The sequence below is a fragment of the Chenopodium album genome, chromosome 7, assembly GCF_948465745.1.
Source record: "Chenopodium album chromosome 7, dcCheAlbu1.1, whole genome shotgun sequence".
Taxonomy (NCBI): Eukaryota; Viridiplantae; Streptophyta; class Magnoliopsida; order Caryophyllales; family Amaranthaceae; genus Chenopodium; species Chenopodium album.
The window spans coordinates 36,823,947-36,841,483 of record NC_137840.1 but is presented as its reverse complement, the minus strand read 5'-3'; positions in this window follow the sequence as shown (position 1 = coordinate 36,841,483).

Genomic DNA, 17,537 nt, shown 5'->3' with positions numbered 1-17,537 from the left:
CCACCGACCATCCGGCGGTCCGTTTACTTTGCAGGTATTGGCGCCCTTTGCTAAATCAAGTCTCAGTTTTGTAACTCTCCCAACGGACAAAAACCCCCGAAACATTTTGCGTCGTCTGTGGGGAGAGAACCTCTGAGATGCCTTCATAAGTCCCTGTACCGAATCTTGAGACCAATCGGCCTCTAGAAGACATAATGGTCCAGACGGACCATGACTTAGGGGACGACGCTGACGTCGAAACCTATGTGGATCCTAACGGGTCCCTCATCTTAAGATGCATCCGCAGTAGGGAAAAGCGGGAGCGTCACACTAATCAGGCGGGGCCAAGCAAAACTTCTTGTCAGCCCAAAAAGACCTCGGTGCGGACGGGTGATCCTTCCCAGGCGGCAGGATCGAGTCCTGTCACTCGAGATGAACTCATGAAACTCCTGAGATGTCTCAGGGGTGAAATCAAACAACTCGCCTCCAAGAAGTCGCCTACTTCTAGAAAGGAGTAGTCGGCAAAGAAGCAAGCCCAAGCTGGCAAACAGAAGTCGGTCAGGGACCGTCAGCCGACTCCTCATCCTGCCCCTACGGAGAAGGCCCAACCCCAATTTGACCTCACCAGGCTCCGTTTCTCATAAACGGGTACAAGAAAAGTAATCCGGCACATACAGCCGGATGGTAGCAAGAAAACATTCTCTGATGCTCGACAATACATGAAGCAGAAGAAGACCCAGCTATCAGAGTTGGCTTCAACGTCGACCTACCGTGATAGCTTTCGGAATACCTTTGTGAGGCATTCCCAGTCTGTACATGAGACCCCAACAAGCAGCCTACGAGTTCAATCTGGCCCTCATATAATCCAGTCGGCCTAGTACATGACTCTGCCATTGTACTAGTCGCCGGCTTTACCTTACATGAAGCCTGCCCTCTTTGGAGGTTAGGCGACATATGGCTATTAGCCGCTAGACTGGCAGCTTAGGCTGCAACACCTTAGAGATCAACCCTCTGCCTTCTCCATGGAAATAACCGAAGCCGAATAGCCGACCAAGGTTAAAAATGTTCTGGTTGGAACCTATTACGGGACCTCCAACCTAGAAGACCACTTGCTAGCATACACCCACCTCATGTATTTACAGGGGTTGGATGATGCCGCATGGTGTCGTTGTTTTCCAGCCACCCTAAAGGGCATAGCCCAACAGTGGTTCGGCAATCTGCTGGCTGGTTGTATTAATAGCTTCAAGACGCTTGCGTTCTTGTTCGCTTCAAACTTCTCTATGAACATCCCTGCAAAAAAGACAAGCATTTATTTGGGTAATGTACAACAGGGAGATAGAGAAGGCCTGCGTTCCTATGTCAGGCGGTTCAATCTGGTACGAATCCAGATTCATAGGCTATCTGATGAGGTCGCTTTCACAGACTTCTTTAAGGGTCTGAAGGACGGGTCAACTTTTAAGTATGAACTCGTCCGCAAACAAATTTTTACTCTGCAAGGAGCCTTACGAGCGGCGGAAGCCTATATACAGGCGACCGAGCTCTGCTCCTCCAATAAGCAGTCGGGCCCTAAGAAGTCCGACTGACAGAAGGAGAGTTGGCCTGCTCAGCCGGCTCCTAAGCCAGAAGAGAGCAAAAAGAAAAAACAAATCTGGGCCATTGATAACTCTGATCAACCGGCCCAGAAGAAGAAAAAAGAGTGGAAACCATACATCCCAAGGTACGAGTTCCACAAGGACTTCTGCTCCATCCACTTGGAAATTAAGGATCGGCTGACTCTTGAGAAGCCGACTCTTATGAAAGGTTCCGCTGAAAATCGGAACAAAAACAAGCATTGCCATTTCCATGAGGATGTCGGCCATGACACGAACAACTGATTCAGTCTCAAGCGGGAGCTCGATCGTCTGGCCGACAAAGGACAACTGAAATGCTATGTGAAGTCCAAAGCGACTTCAAAGGCAAATTCGGGGCAGTCCAAGAAAAAGACTCCCTAGCCTGCTGTGAGTGCCGAAACGGATGAAGATCCGGTATACACCATAGCAGGCGGATTTTTCGGGGGTGGCCCGACCATTCGGGGCACCAAGGACCATCTGAGAAAGATGTTCAACTGTATTGAAGAAGGAGAGGCCGCTGGCACATCCGCTTTCCCTAAAGTTGTCATCACCGAGCAGGACAAAGGCAAAGTCCGCCTGCCGCATGATGACCCTGTGGTCATTGAATGCAAGGTGGCCAATCAACTGGTTGGTCGAATTCTGATTGACACAGGAAGCTCCTCTGACCTCATCAGCCTCAAATGCTTATCCAATCTCAAATACAAACCGGATAGCATGATGGAGGTCTCTCACACCCTTGTTGGGTTTGGGGGAGGACTTGTGCACCCAGTCAAACGAATTGACTTACCCGTCCGCCTAGGGAACAGGGGAGACGGTCGGCACATGACCATCCGTTTCCTAGTGGTTGAAAAGCTCATAGCTTACAACCTCATCTTTGGACGACCCACTCTAAATGAGTGTAAAGCCGTCATCATCCTTGCTCTCATGTTGGTCAATTATGAGAAGGATGATGGAACAGTCAGTTCCCTCAATGGGGACCAAAAGACGGCTCGAGAGTGTTATCTCTCGGACGTCAAGCCCGCGGCCGTAGCATCCGGCCGGGGCAAGCAAACAATCGACCTCGATGATGTCGAGGAAGAACAGTCGGCCCCACCAGCCGGAAAGAAAAGAAAGACTGATCAGCTGGTGGTGGTCAAAAAAGAAAAACAATAGCAATCACTGACCGGGGAACGGTCGGATGATCTCCGTCCCCGGCCTGCTGGCGAACAGATTAATATCCCTCTAGACGACAGTCGCCCAGAGCGAACGGTTAAGGGGGGGACGGTTGCATTTGCTAAGCTGGGTGAGAGCCTGCACCAGCTATTGAGAGAATTCAAAGACATCTTTGCCTTTGAAGTGGAAGATATGCCAGGCATCAGCCCGGATCTCGCGTTCCACAAACTTGCCGTGGATCCTAAAAAGAAGCCCATCCGGCAAAAGAAAAGAAACCATGGCAAGGAAAGAAGTTTGGCGATAGCCGCCGAAGTTAAAAAGCTGCAGGACGCCAAGTTCATTCGGCCGTGCAGTTTCCCTGAGTGGGTAGCTAACGTTGTGTTAGTAAAAAAGCCGAATGGAACTTGGCGCATGTGTGTTGATTACACAGACCTCAACAAGGCATGTCCAAAAGATAGCTATCCACTACCTAAGATCGACAGTCTGGTCGATTCAATAGCCGGACATGCCCTGATGAGCTTTATGGACGCCTATTCAGGTTTCTATCAGATCCCCCTGTGGAAAAAAGATCAAGAAAAGACGGCATTCGTCACTGATCAGGGGTTTTTCTGTTATACGGTGATGTCGTTTGGTTTGAAGAATACGCCTGCTACTTTCCAACAAATGATTAATACGGTCTTCATTAATCAAATCGGAAGGAATGTAGAGGCGTACATTGATGACATGATAGTCAAATCCAAACAACAGGTGGATCATGTTGCTGATCTCCGAGAAACATTCGCAACACTCAGGCGGCACAAGGTCATGTTAAACCCAAAAAAGTGTGTCTTTGGTGTTGAGTCTGGGAAGTTTCTCGGATTTTTGATTGACCAAAGGGGAATAGAGGCCAACCTTGAGAAAATATAGGCGGTAATCGGCATGCAGTCAACCCGTACTGTGAAGGAAGTGAAAAATTTAACAGGTTTCCTGACGGCCTTGGGGAGATTCCTCAATCGGTCAGGCGACAAGTGTCTCTACTTCTTCCAGGCAATAAAAAAGAAGACCAACTTTGAATGGGGGGACGATGTAGAGGCGGCCTTTCAAAAGTTGAAAACTCATCAACACTCTTTGCCGAGGCTTGTTAGCCCTTTTCCCAAAGAGAAGCTATTCATGTATTTAGCCGTCTCTGATCATGCCCTCAGTGACGTTCTCTTAGCTGAAAGAGACAACATCCAGCTCCCGGTGTATTTCATTAGCCATGTTCTCAGGAACGCAGAGCTTCGGTACCCCATGGTTGAAAAATTTGGCCTTGCCCTTTACATGGCCATCAAGAAGCTAAAACCCTACTTCTTGGAGCATGCGGTAGAGGTCTATACTGACCAACCGATCAAGCGGCCACTCACAACCTTGGAGTCTTCTGGACGAATGCTTAAATGGGCGATTAAAATGCAAGGATTAGAAATCATTTACGAACCAAGGAAGGCAATAAAGGGGCAAGCATTCGTCGACTTTATTGTTGAAATGACTAGGCCGGTTGCACCAGACAATACTGACCAGGTTTGGAAAGTATATGTGGACGGGAGCTCCACTGCGAACGGCTGTGGTGCAGGGATTATCTGTCAATCTCCTGAGGGAGATAAGTACGAATATGCACTACGGTTCAAGTTCTAGGTCTATAATAATGAGGCCGAGTATGAGGCTCTGCTAGCCGGCATTCGGTATTGCAAGGCGGCAAGGGCAAAGAAAATTGACGCCTGCTCCAATTTTCAACTGGTCGTACTCCTGGTCAATGGAACGTACGAGGCCACTCATCCGACCATGATAAAATATTTGCAGGCGGTCAAAAGTGAAGTTGGGACACTTGAGGAGTTCCATCTAACTCAGTTGCCCAGATCTTCAAATAATCAGGCGGATGCTCTGTCAAAACTAGCATCATCCGCCTCTTGTGAAACGCCTTGGTCGGTTTTCTGGGAGGTCATGGAAAAGAGAAGTATATCTAATGAAGACCCCATTAGAATTCTCGACCGAAGCTCTACCTGGAAACACAACATTCGGGCTGACAAACTTCGAGCTGAGACAAGGAGATCTCTTCAAAACTGGTTTCTTAAAACCTCTGTTGAAGTGTGTTACCCCAGAGAAGGGTAAAGAGGTCCTCGAAGAATTGCATGCGGGTTTTTGTGCCTCCCATATAGGCGGCAAGTCTTTAGCTGCCAAGGCCTGGTGACTCTATTTCAAGCCTACTCTAAAGTCGGATGCTATGAAAATGGTAAAAAAATGTGACAAGTGCCAAAAGTTTGGCAAGCTCATCCATCGTCAGGCCACAGACCTGACGGCCATCCACAACCCAATACCCTTTGCCAAATGGGGCATGGACATACTTGGGACTTACACAGCTGCACCAGGAGGTAAGCGCTACATATTGGTAGCTGTGGATTACTTTACCAAGTGGGTAGAGGCGGAGGCGGTCAAAAACATCAAGACAAAAGATGTCATTTCCTTCATCTGGAGGAATATTATCACTCGTTTCGGGGTGCCCATGTCTATGGTTTTTGACAATGGTCCTCAATTTAAGATTCCTCAACTCAAGACTTGGCTGGGAGACCAAGGGGTCTCAAGTTTCTTTGCATCAGTCGGCCGGCCTCAAGCAAACAGCCAGGTCGAAGCCTTCAACAAGCTAATCTCAGACGGGATTAAAAAGAAAATTGAACGGGCTGGTGGCCTTTGGGAGGATGAATTACCACACGTCCTCTGGTCCATCAGAACGACTGCTAAAGGGGCGACTGGAGAAACCCCATTCCTCATGTTGTATGGTACAGAAGATGTCCTGCCCATTGAACACTATGAACCTACTCTTCGAGTCATGTTATATGACGAAGAAGTAAACTGGGAGGTCATGCGGCTGGCATTGGACTCACCTAGAACTTGGAATGTAGATAACTTGAAAAAGTACTATTTCTAAGTACGAATGTAAATACCTCAAATTTTGTCATTTCAAATTTTGTTAATGAGAATATGCCTTCATTTCCCAACTTCTTTTTTATTAGCGTCGCCTGAACAAAATACAGATGGCCAATGTACTTGGAAAGCGTCTATCCCAACAGCAAACACCCCAATTTCTCCGAAGGAACCGACTGCTTTAAAGTAGTCGTTCCTACAAAATTCTTTAAGTTTATGCTAACACTTAACGAATATTTGCTTAATTCTTTAACAGGTCTAAGACCAGATAAAATCATTTTGAGGCCAATGGCCGGATATTAAAAAACAAATAGAGGCCGAACGGTCACAGTCTGCTCCAACATGAGTATGACCGTCTGCTCCAACATGAGTCAGATAACCGGTGACATCCATTCGGGCGAATTTGTCGAGGAGAAGCATCTCCCATTTGGGTGGCACATTGCTCTACAAAAACATAAAGCGGCCCTACCAAATGCTAAGGCAGCATTCGCAGTTGTTTGATTTAATCGAACGTGAAAACTAAAAGGCCAGAATTTTCTAACTATTCTAGCACAGTCGGAAAAAGGTCATTGTTTCATAAGTAGAGGCTATTAAGGCATTAGGCCGGATGCGCCTGTTTTTACTCTGGGGCAAGATAGGAAATTTTTTTTTACTGATCTACAAGTTAAGTTAACTTACGAGGCCTATGGCCGGATGCGCCTGCTTTTAGCTCTTGGGGAAAAACAGGCGAAGGTTTTCTTTTTAGCAAATTTGCTAAGTCAAGAATTTTGTATTTCGTTTGTGCCAATGGCCGAATGAAAACAATTATTCATTAGCTCCGGATGGCCGCCTGTCCCGTGGTTTGGGGCAATCACCATAGTGATTGATTGACTTAGAAATCATGCATACTCTTCTAAGTATCAATAATTTCTAAGTCAATCAATCCACTGAACCGAAACCACTCGACATCCGTCCAGGGGCAAGAACATTCGCATGGTATACAGGTTATAATAATTAGCCAAAAAACATGCAATGAAAAAATTTAAAGAACAACAATATGAATAATTTCAGCCAAACGGCCGAATGATTTCAAATTAAAAAGTCCAATCGCCACCAGACGACTGGGTAAGATTGTTTGCTGGTAAAGCCAGAGAAATTGTTAATTTACCCGACCCCTCGATTGGTAAAGATACACATTTATTAGGCACACATGCCGGAAGATGAGATACATGGCCATTCGGCCGCATAAAGAACTTATAAAAAGCTTAAGGGGCAGGGGAGTTATCAACATTGGCAGCCGCATCAACACCTGTCGGCTGCTCCGCATTTTCATCATTTCCCTCGTCCCCCTCCTCGTCCCTAGAAGAGCCTGATGAGGAGCCGGCCTCTTCGCCCTCAGCATCATCCTTGTTCGCCTCCTCTTCAGATTGGCGAAGAAGTTCAGCATTGAAATCCTCGTTTGCCTGATCAAACTTGGATTTCCTGGTGCTATAGTCAGCACCCGGCTGTACCGCCTCCTATGCCATCCGCATGATGGCCTCATAGTCCTCCATCATTTGTTTGTTAAGGGCATCCTTCTCCTCCTCAGCTCGGGACTCGAACTTGGAGTTCAGCTGCTTCTCCTGGTTTGCCAAGCGCACCTCCAGGCGGCCAACCCGCTCCTTCGCCCTCTCGGTCTCTTTCTTGGCCTCTTGAAAAGGCTCAAGCTTTTCCTTAAGACCTTTAATTTCGGCCTTAAGGTCAATAATTTTGGAGCAAGCCGAATCCAGGTCCTTCTTTACCTGCAGGTTGGCATCCGCCTGGGAATACATCATGTCAAGGGTTAGAAGCTAATTTTGAGCAATTTCAAACTGAGCTCGGTCTAAGGCGGACTGATCTCAAGCTTTAGCTGTTGTTACCTCTTTAGACTTCTCCTAGATTGGCCTTCTTAGCCCCAGGATGCGCAGCATAGCCTGAAAATGAGAAAAGAGACAAAAGCTTAAGACCAGTCGGATATGTGCTTAAATAATAAGAAAATTAAGCTAACTTTTTACCTCACAGAGGTTCCCCAAGATGGCATCCAAGTTAAGGGTGCCGACTCTTCTTACGGACGCTTTATCCTCTAGGTCAAGCGACCTCAGCATCTCCTTGACCATCTGGACGACAGTCGGCCTTTGCACAGTAGCTGCAAAATAAAGTTAGTCAAAGAAGTTCTAAGAAACTATCTTGATGTAAAAATTCAATGAAGACGCGGTTTATATTGTTCGGCTAAACCTCCTCCTCCTTCCCGTGATGCCTCTTCTCTCCTGCTGAGTCGACAACAGTACTGGGTTGCTTAAATCCACCCTTTGATGCCTGAGTAGCATCCGATTTGCTGACCTCCTTGTCAGCTTCGAGAGTAGATTCGTCCCCTTTCTTGGGCTTGTGAGCAATGTGCTTCCGGTTCTTGCTGGATGCACTCACATCACTAGCCCCAGTTTTCTGAATTTTGGGTTGGGATTGCTTAGAGGGAGAGGGCCTGGTGGAACCACTCTGCTTCAGCAAAAAAAAGGCGTCAGAAAAACAAGCGGGCAAAAATTAACCTATGTTGAAAAATATACCAAGTGTTATAAACAGCTACCTTGGGAGTCCCAATTGTTTTCTGCTCGTCACTCGCTCGATTCAAGACGTTCGAGCGATATTTTGCTGCAAAAACAGCAGCCGGGTTCCTTGTTGCCGAGACCTTTTCCATAGCTTTGTCTGCACCGAAAGCAGGAGTTAGACATTATAAACAAACATTGAAAAGCAATTTAAATATTGCATAAAATCAGACGGCCGACTACCTCTCGGCATCTCAAAGCTTAGCCCACAAGCGGCCAAGAAAACCCCATCTTCCAGCCACTTGTAAAGGGGAATGTAGCTCTTGGGGACAACTATTTTCTCCCCCTGCTCATTTGTCCGAACATACACTTTGAAAAAACCCTGGTCAAAAATTTCCTCCTAGGCCCGCCTAAGGAGAGGGGGCAAGGCACTCTTGCCAGCCAGGAGGGGCGGATCCTTGTTCCACCTATTGTATTTTTGGTTCAGTCAGCTATCAGAGGAATGGACAATGTAGAACTTTGTTCTCCAGTCTTTCCACTTGTTCTCCTTGCCGACTGCCATCATGTACCCCTTACCAGGTGGGCAAGGTGTACCAGCCTTCGCCGCCCTTAGCAGGCGCTTGGCTGAGATAATGCATGTGGGCGAATGCCTCAAAGCTGGGATCCACCTCTAGCATTTCACATGCGGCAATGTACCCGATGATATTAATCCATGAATTCGGGACAAGTTGCCAAATACCCAGTTGGTATCTGTCCAGTATTCTCTCCACGGACGGATGGAGAGGGAAGCGTAGACCAGCCTGGAGGACCACCTCGTAGTAGCCGGATGCTTGGTCCTTATAACTGGCCAAGGTCGGCCAGGTTATCGTATCATCCTTGTTGGGAACGGACAAGGAAAAGCCATGACCCATTACGGTCTTGCGCTTGAAATTGGCAAGACTGGATGTAATAGAAGTTCGCTTACTTTGCGGGACATGGTGATAGTAGGGAGCGCGTTCCAAGCGCCTAGAAGCACTCGGCTACGCCCAGCCTTCCCCCTTTTCCACTGACAAGGATTCCCTTGCAGTGCTTATCTTTACTCGGGCCTCCTTTGAAGTAACGGAGGCATTTTCAGAAGATGACGAGGCCGAATCGTCATCAGAACTCTCCCCAGAGCTAGGGGATTGCCGGCTAGGGCCAGCAGGGTCCTCCCTTAGACTCTCCTCCGACGCCTTTTCCAAAGGCTCGGTCTGGTATTGACTGTCGGCTTCCCGCAGTATATTATCACTGGGGGTGCCACTTGAAGAAGGGGAAGAGTAATAAGTTGGAGTTTGGGGAAGGTCAGAAGAAGGGTTTGGGGGGTGCTCAGAAATTTCACTAGCAGGCACCCTAATGGAGCCATCAGAGTTGACAGTCTCACTGTCCGAATGGTAAAAGGAACCATACGCCCTATATCTCCTCGTTGTCCGCTTTGTTCTGGCCATCGTGTTCTGCAGATGCACAGACACTATCGGATTTGGAGATGTACTTAAAGGAAAGTTCTCGAACGAGCATTCGGCACTCCTAGTTCTAGATTCAGCCGTCCCCGGTGACCGGTTGATCGCTAACCTAGGCCGTGCCGTGTTGGGAAACCATTTGATAAAGAAAAAATGCAAGAAAGAATAAGTAAAAGAAGAGAGCAGGCGGTTACCTTAGAAGAAGGTACTACGAGACGCCTTGTTTGCTAAAACAGACGGACAGAAAGCCGAGCTTCGGATGCTTGACAAGTTTAGGTCTTTGAGAGTCTTTGAAAGTCAAAAGTCCAGAGATTCTCCAAGATTCGCAAAGGTGTGAAAACAAAACGGGAGTCAAACCCTCTTATTAGTAGAAAGGGTAAACCTTAATTTTTCCCCCCAAAATGAAATTTGAAAATCCGGCCAGTTGGATGATGACACCTATCACAGGTGTCATGTGCAATGCACGTGACCATTATGAGGGGCAAATGATTTGGGTATTTTTATACCCGGCCAGGTGGCACAATCAGAAGCCGCCACGTGTCATCAGAAGGGGTGCCATCTGGACCTTTGAGATGGTGACACGTGATAGGCAGACTTTCCCCCGTTCCGAGATGATTGATGATCCAGCATGGACCATTAAGTGGGCGACACGTGTCACCATAAGAGATGTCCAAAAGCCTTTTGGGCTCAGTGACACGCGTCACTCAGGCATTGCTTATGGAATGGCGGCCTTCAAGGGCCCAAACCTTGAGGCGGCGTTTTTAGGCGTGACCTAATCCCTAGGTAACCAGATCCTTGGGAGGGCACACTTTTATAAAAGACCCTATAAATAGGGACAGTTCCTACATTTATGACAAGGAATACACGCAATACGAGACAACACGTCACTTTCACATTTATTACAGAGCTATCGTTTACAAGAAACAGTCAGCACCTTACCTGAGCTTGGAATCCGAGCAGATAACTTTATTTCCGCACGTTTTACTCCGAATACTTACTAACTTAATCTTCGGAGGCGGACCACCGACCATCCGGCGGACCGTTTGCTTTGCAGGTACATGCGCCCTTTGCTTAATCCAGTCTCAGTGTTGTAACTCTCCTAAGGGACAAAAACCCCTGAAACAAAAGCATTGCTTAACTTCCAATTTATTAGACTTAGTTTTAAATTTAAAGTTAATTTGTTTTATTAAGCTTTTATTTAAATTCCATCAATAATGTAATTTTTATTTTATTTAATTAATGAAATTTCACCTTTTTAATTAAATCTACTTCTTTAAATTTAATTTATTAAAGCAATGAAAACAGAAAATTTTATTTCCCTAAAATTTTTTCGAGTACGGAAGTCAAAATTTTTTCGAAAAACACCAAAATTTGCCCAGGTACTCCCAGAAGAGCAGCGTCGCCGTTTTGCGGGTGTTGCCGGCCGTTGTCGTCTGTCGCCTGACAACAAGCGTTGTCGCCTTGCGATGTAGTCTGTCGGCCGACGACAGACTTTTTTCTGTGAAGCTGTTGTTTCGTCGAATTTCTTTTGAACTCCTTTTTACTTCAGGGATGCGAGGTTTGCAAAAATTAAAGTGGACGCACCCGTAAAGGGTTGCCTACGTATCCTTTCCTAAGGATTCACGCCAAACGTAGCTCTTTTGAGTATCCTACTCAAGTAATTATGGGTAGTACTTTTTATGTTGGTCAAGATTTGTCATGTTTGAGAACTCATTGCCATCCATGTTAGTTAGTTTTGCTGCACCCCCTAATAGGATTATTTTGACAATATAAGGTCCGGACCAATTAGGCCTAAATTTGCCTCTTGGATCCAAAACATTTTTCCTTAATGCTTTTAACACCAAATCTCCTACTTTCTAGTGCAATGCGTAGAGATGGTATCTCTAGCTCTACGGGTTGTACGACATCCATTCCATAAACCAAGGAGAATGGCGTATTTCCTGTTGATGTGCGAATTGACGTGCGATAACCCCAAAGTGCGAAATGGAGTTTGTCATGCCAATCCTTGTAATTTTCTGTCATTTTCTCGATAATATTCTTTAGATTTTTATTAGCTGCTTCAACTGCTCCATTTTCTTGAGGTCTATAGGGGGAAGAATGATGATGTTGAATACCATATTTTTGTAACAATTCTTCACACTCAGCTTGAAAGTGAGTTCCATTGTCGCTTATCATTTCATGTGGGATTCCGTATCGACATATGATATTCCTTTTGATAAAGAGTGTTATATGTTTTGTAGTGAGTTAAGCATCTGATTGTGCTTCAACCCACGATGTATTCGTGACCTCTGGTCCCATGAGGGGTAATTTTACCAATGATATCAATTCCCCATGTAGAGAATGGCCATGGTGAAGTGTAGGTATAAAGTAGAGATGGAGGAAGATGTTGTAAATTGGCCTAAATTTAGCATTTAGGGAATCTTTTTACATATTGATGACAATCCTTATTCATGGTATTCCAATTGTACCCTTCTCGCATTATCTTTAGGACTAGCATTTTGCCATTAACATGGGTTCCACAAATGCGTTCGTGGACTATCCTCATAGCTCTTTGGGCATCCTTTTTCCCTACACATAAGATCGCTCGGCCCTTAGGTACCCTTTTATGTAACTCATTGTCTATGAGTACGTATTGGGAAGACAAGAGTCTTAATGCTCGTTTTTCTCTTTTGTCAGCATGAGGAGGGTATTCTCCTTTGGTGACAAAGTTAAGTATATCCGTATACCACGCTTCTTCTTCATCTCCTTCTTCATCTTGGATCACTTCATTGTCTTCTATGGCCTGAATATAAGCCGGTTTGTGCCTTTTCTCTATAGTTAGAGGCATTTCCTCGATTTCCGTAGAAATTCTAACAATCGAGGCTAGTCTTGCCAAAGCATCAGCAAATTGATTTTCCTCTCTAGGTAGATAAGTGTGTTCTACCTTTTCTAACTGATTGGTGAGAGTATCTAGATAAGTCTGGCAAAGGGATAGACTTTCACTCCTTACTTTCCATCTTTTAGAAATATGATTGATGATCAACAATGAGTCTCCGAATATTCATAATTTCTTTACTCTTAATGCCAAGGCTGTTTCAAGGCCTACCACGCATGCTTCGTATTCAGCAGCGTTGTTGGTAACGTCGAAATCTAGCTTTATGGAGATTGGAATGTGCTCTTCTTTGGGTGATACTAATAATGCTCCATAGATTCCAAGTATCATCTTCTGTGACCATCAAGTCTTCGTCTAGAAATTCATTGTCGTGTATTGGCGTTGAATCTTCTATTAGGAAATCTGCTAGGAAATCCGAGACCACATATCCTTTAATAGCTTTTTGAGGCATGAATCTCACATTGAACTGGGCTAAATTGACTATCCACCTTGATATGCGCCCATTGAGTGTAGACTTCTCAAATAGATACTTAAGTGGATCCATTTGGGAAACTACAAAGACTGTATGTACGTGCATGTAATGTCTTAGCTTGGTTGTGGCCCACACCAATGTGAGGCACAATTTCTCAAGCGGTGTGTAGCGTACTTCATACTCGAGCATATTTTTGCTTAGATAGTAGATTGCATTTTCTTTACCTTCTACTTCTTGTGTAAGTATAGCTCCCATTGTCTCTTTGGTGACTGTTAAGTACAACCTAAGAGGTAATCTTGGAAGTGCTAGTGCTAATACGGGAGGATTTGCGATATAGCCTTTGATCTTTTCTAAGGCTTTTTGACACTCATCATCCCATATTACTGATAGATTCTTTTTAAGCTTCTTGAATATTAGTTCACATATTGTTGTTAGCTTCGATATGACCCTACTTATATATTGCAACCGGCCAACAAATCCTTGAATTTGTTTCTCGGTTTTGGGCGGTGGCATTGACATGATTGGCTTGAACTTGGTTGGGTCGATCTATATTCATCTAGAGCTTATGACATATCCCAAAAGGTTGCCTGAGGTGACTTCAAAAGCACACTTGTATGGATTCAATCTCATGTTGTATTTTCTTAGCCTTTCGAAGAATTTTCTTGAGGCTACTTGATGTCCGGGCGATCTTTTGACTTCACAATCATGTCTTCCACATATACTTCAACCTCTTTGTGCATCATGTCATGGAGTAAGGCAGTCGCTGCTCGTTGGTAAGTAGCACTCGTGTTTTTATACCTGAATGGAATTACCGTGTAACAGTAAGTACCCCATGGTGTTATGAATGTTGTTTTCTCCATGTCTTCTTCTACCATGAGAATTTGATTGTATCCAACGTATCCATCCATAAACGAGAGAAGTTCATGATTTGCTATATTATCTACCAAAATATCGATGTGTGGTTAAGGGAAGTTGTAGACACCTAAATATGTCTCCCCAAAACCAAACCCAATGATGAACAACCTTTCATCGCCATTATTGGTTGGGTTGAGTATTTAATATTGGAATGCTTAAATCCATATTCAATCCCAATACATTTCATAAACCAACCCAACTCCTAGCCCATTTCCCCAAACCATAACTTATTTTCCTCTTTTCGTGCCTTTAAACCCAAAATAATTCATTTCGTGTCCTTTTTATAAAAATCGTTTAATCCAGTTTAGTTTGGTCCATAATCTGGGTCCAATGATTGAATAATTGGATGGGGCTTTAAAAGAGCTTTCTGACGATATATTATAAGCCCAAATCCGAGTTATAACGAATAAGTTATGGCCAAAATATTAAACTGAGCCCAAACCGAACCTAAGCCCACCTTACTTACGACCCAATGATCATATGGAGGGTCAAAATAATTTAATCCCATTCCTAAACCAATTAGGATTAATTAGAAGCTTCTAAAGCTTCTAAAAGATCTTAATTATCCTTTTTGAAAAGATAAGATTAAAGAGTTTGAAATTGAATAAAACTTTTCTTTTTGAAAATCCTATTTTTATCTGAATTGAAAGAGGTTCAAAGATAGTAAGATATAATTTTTGTTCCACATATTTTTATCCAAATTTTATATGGTTGGATAGCCCTTTAAATTATCTTTCCAATGATTTTATAATGTCAATTCCGAGCTATAACGGAAAAGATATGAATTAAATATCAAACTCTATCCAAAACTAACACCGTCCCACTATTTCGGCCATATTTTTTATTCTAAAAAATATTTTAATCCTATTTTAATTGGGTTAAAAATTAGACTTTAAGAGATTTCTAACGATATCTTATTTATCTTATTCCAATTTCTAGATCAAAAGATATGATAAAAAACCGCAACAACTGCCGTCTATCGCAAGAGTTTTATCCGATTCGAATTCTTACCTTTTCTTGATTCTTCGACCCCTCTTTTTTCCTTATAAATAGAATTCATATCTCCCCTTTTTTTAATCATCAATAAACTTGATCACAAAATAATTCTCTTCTCCCTAATTAGCCTAAATTCTAGCCGCCCTATTCTCTCAAAATACTTCCCCTAAGAACTCCAAGGAGTCCATACAATACCCGAAGTTCTATACTTAAACCAAGGCGTGAAAGTTATAATTAATTGGGGTTTGGACCAAATCAACTCTAATTTTGATTTAAATTAATTGTTTCAATTTGATTTATATTTTTATTGAAGTTACTTATAGTTTATTCATGATGTAGCAATTCAAGGAAACGCCGCAAGTGAGTAATTAATACTTAATTACTCTTATTTTTATTCTTGTTGCTAGTATCATGATAAGGGTCATTTTATATTTGATTTGACTAATGCTATTATTGTTAAATTGCTTCCAATATTAATGTGTGTTCTATTATTATTATGATCACTATATTGCCCGTTTAAAGGGAATATGTAATTGAAAATCATGCCTAATAAGATAATTTGGACAACCGGTTTTAGGTTCCTTTTTAATCTTGTTGTTAATTAAAGTAATCACAAATATTTTAGAATTATATGTTGCATTAATATTCAACCAATTTAGCGTAATAATAGTTTGAAGCAAATTGAATATTCACTATAAGAATCGAGTAGAGGCCAATACAGGCGAATGTGACTCCATGACTCACTTCGTACCATCATCCCCGATCTTCCTTTTGTGGTTCCGAACCATATGGAGTTAGTAATCTCATGGATTATGAATGGGGTGTATCCTTCACGGGTCAATCATTGTTGCCTTTCGTTGTCCCTTTATCGTGGTTGCCATTTGTGATCCTTGAACGGTTTACAAGTTCCTTAAAAACTTGTAGGCGGCTCCCTACTTTCCTTGTCCCTAATCGTATATGTCAATTCCCACTTCCTATGAGTGCGAAGCATATTCACAACATGCTTTTGACGTAGGCGCACTTCGAACGACGCCTACAGAAGTCGTCCTTTGCACTTGCCTTATTTAAATCTTGATAGTCGATACACATTCTTACCCTTCCATCCTTCGTCTGAACTGGGACCACGTTGGCTACCCATTCGGGGTATTTGGATATCCTGATAAAACCTGCAGTTATTTGTTTTTGAACTTCTTCTTTTATTTTAAGAGCTACGTCGGGTTTCATTCGACGCAACTTTTTGTTTTACAAGTTTCATTCCTGGAATTAGTGGTATAGTGTGTTGAGCTATTTCTCTTTTAATGTCTAGCATATCTTCATATGACCAAGCGAATACATCGATAAATTCTTCAATTAGATTAATTAAATCGGTTCTTTCTTGTTCATTAAGTGTTAATTCGATTTTAACTTTTCTTTTAATGGCTGAATCATTTGAGATATCAACCGTCTCAGTTTCCTCAATTATCGGTGTTTTATTTTCAAGTGTTTCCATAGCTCTAATAACATCTTTGTCATTTTCATTGTTAGTTAAGCAATGCTCATCGTCTTGGGTTAATGAAAAACACGAGGAGTAAGCAGAAGAAGACATATTATTAAACTCTGAAATCATTACATCCAAAAGGGAAATGTCCTCAAGGACTTGATTACTAACTATCCTAGGAGTAGAAATAGAAGAAGGAGGGGGTGCTACGACTAAAGATTTGGACGACTCTACAGGAGAGGACTCTGACTCTGACGACTCTTTGAACATTGGTCCTTGCCTAGTTGTTATAGAGATTTTCCTTTCACATGGACTAGTCACCTTGACTGTCTTACGCCACCCTTGTACTAATCCTTCCGCTGGAGTGATGAGCTTTGAAGGGTCAAATTTCTCGCTTTGTAGGACTGTTTGGATGAGCTAGGATTTATCCTCTATGTATCTTGGCTCATCTTTTTCTCACCTAAATAGTAATCCCATGACATTAAAGTCAAAGCATGGGGGTGCTTTCTCCTTGTGAATAGGAGTTGGGATTTCATCTAGAAAATAGCAATCCAGAAAGATTTCAAATCCCGGTTGCCTTTTGTTATTTACAACAAAAGGTTCAGGAAAATCATAGCATGGGTTATATAACACCTCAGGACTACGGAGAACATTCGTTAGGAAGTTATATAACCCCTCAGGAGTGGTGTCGGAATCTATCCCTATCTTATCCAGGACATTCATTACTGCCAACCTATGTTCTTGAGACGTGGATAGGAGTTTCCATACATTCACCTTGACCTTGGTCTTTTTTAATTTCTTGACAATGTCATTGTCTTCTATGATAGGTATGGGAACTTGCTGCACAGTTGGTATAGGTTGTGTAAAGACGAGAGGTTGCATTCTCCCAGATCTTATGAGGACGTCTATAGGTGAATCCTCTTCATCCCAAAAGTCACCTACTGAACACAACACTGAAAGTGGAGGTTTTTCCATGTCTTTTAGGTAGACGTCTTCTTCATCGTTGTCCCAAACCCCATTGATGCTTATGTCTTCTTCTTGTGGGATTTGAACTAGATTCTTATCATCCATCATCTTCTGAATTAAATCTTTAAATTTAAAACAGTTTTCAATAGTAT